We start from the raw sequence: 1827 nt of genomic DNA, 5'->3' as shown, positions 1-1827 counted from the left end.
ACCCATTGCATCACTTCAGTTGTGCATTGATTGCTTCTCATATGTGCCTTGAGAGGGGGATGGGGGGGCTCCAGCAGAGTCAGTGACCCCTTGCTCAAGCCAGTGACCTTGGGCTTCAAGCCAGCAACCTTTGGGCTTAAGCCAGCCACCATGGAGTCAGGTCGAGGATCTTATGCTCAAGCAGATAACCATGCACTCAAGCTGGTGAGCCCACGCTCAAGCCAATGACCTCAGGGCTTATAACTGGGTCCTCAGCATTCCTCAGCTCTATCCACTGCACAACCAGCAGTCAGGCGGGCAGTTCTCCAATATTTAAAAGTAGTTTTCCTGTAGAGTTTTTAACTATTTAGATATTTGTGGCCTGAAGTTCATTTTGAATGCATTACATCCTCATGGCATAATTATCTCCTAATTAGGAGTATGATTTCTGAAGAGAAAGAATCATATCAAGGTTATTTTTTTATACACACAGTAGTTATATTGCTTGGCTTATAATTGACGACTCAAACATCGTTGGTCAATGAACAAAAAAAAAAAAAAAAAAAGAAAAGAAAGGAAGGAATGAAAGAATAAACATAGAAGAAAGCTATATATTGTAATTAGAAGTACCCCAGACAGAAAGCACCCTGAACATCAGCCTGGCCCAATGCTTATCTCTCTGAACTGTGCATTTTGGACCATCAATAACGTGAAGTCAGGAAATCTCTCTGATATTGCAGAATTCCTTCTCCAGGGACTGTCAGACAATCCAGAACTATAGCCTCCTTTTCCACGTGGTTCTGTCCATGTACCTGGTCACTGTGCTTGGTAACTGCTCATCATCCTGGCCATTATCTATGACTCCCTTCTCTACATGCCCACGTGCTTCTTCCTCTTCATCCTGTCTTTTGCTGACATCTGCCTCACCGCCACGACAAACCCAAAGATGCTGGTGAACCTCCAGACACAAAGTAAATGCTTCCGTTACCCAGGCTGCCTTACCCAGGTCTGCTTTGTCCTGACATTTACTGCATTGGAAAATGGAATTCTGATAATGATGGCCTATGATCAATTTGTGACCATCTGTCACCCCTGAGGTACAATGTCTTCATGAACCCCAAGCTCTGTGGGCCGCTGATTCTGCGGCCATTCCTTACTAGCATTCTGGATGCCCCATTCCACACTTTGATGGCACTGTGGCTGCCCTTCCGCACAGACCTAAAAATTCCCTACTTTTTCTGTGAATTAGCTCAGATTCTCAAACTAGCCTGTGGTGATATCTTCAACAATAACATCTTTGTGTATTTAGTGACCAGCCTGTTGGGTATTGTTCCTCTCTCTGGGATAATTTTTTCATATACTCAAATTGCATACTCCATCCTGAAAATCCCATCAGCTGGTGGCAAGTGTAAGGCATTTTCCACCTGTGGGTCACACTTAATAGTTGTTGCCTTGTTCTATAGGACAGGTATTGGGGGATATCTTATTGCCACAGCTACTCCTCCAGGAATAGTGCAATAATATCAGTGACATACAGTTGTTACCCCTATGATTTTATTTACAGTCGGAGGAGCAAGAACATGATTGGGGCTTTGAGTAAGCTCATGTCTAGAATATCATCTTCCCATTAATATGTCAGCTGCTTTATTTAGGCTTACACTGCTGGCCTATGACACAGAGACATAAATAATGAGAGATCCAGGAAAAAAAGAAAGAAGTACCATTCTTTTGTCAAATGATAAAAATATATTTTTAAGATCTTGTTACATATTGCCATCTAACTCTTTAGAAAATGACACACGTTTACGTTACCATCAGCCGTAAAGGCTTTTACTCATTTTTTTGCAG

General features: G+C 42.4%; 1 pseudogene; it reads left to right on the top strand.

Annotated features, from left to right (window-relative positions):
* Nucleotides 1-694: 694 nt before the first annotated feature.
* Nucleotides 695-1610, top strand: LOC136316484 (olfactory receptor 7G3-like; annotated as a pseudogene).
* Nucleotides 1611-1827: the final 217 nt, after the last annotated feature.

Source organism: Saccopteryx bilineata, chromosome 12 (assembly GCF_036850765.1).
Source record: "Saccopteryx bilineata isolate mSacBil1 chromosome 12, mSacBil1_pri_phased_curated, whole genome shotgun sequence".
Classification (NCBI taxonomy): Eukaryota; Metazoa; Chordata; class Mammalia; order Chiroptera; family Emballonuridae; genus Saccopteryx; species Saccopteryx bilineata.
The sequence above is the reverse complement of the archived record's forward strand: the minus strand, read 5'-3'. Positions and strand labels throughout refer to the sequence as shown.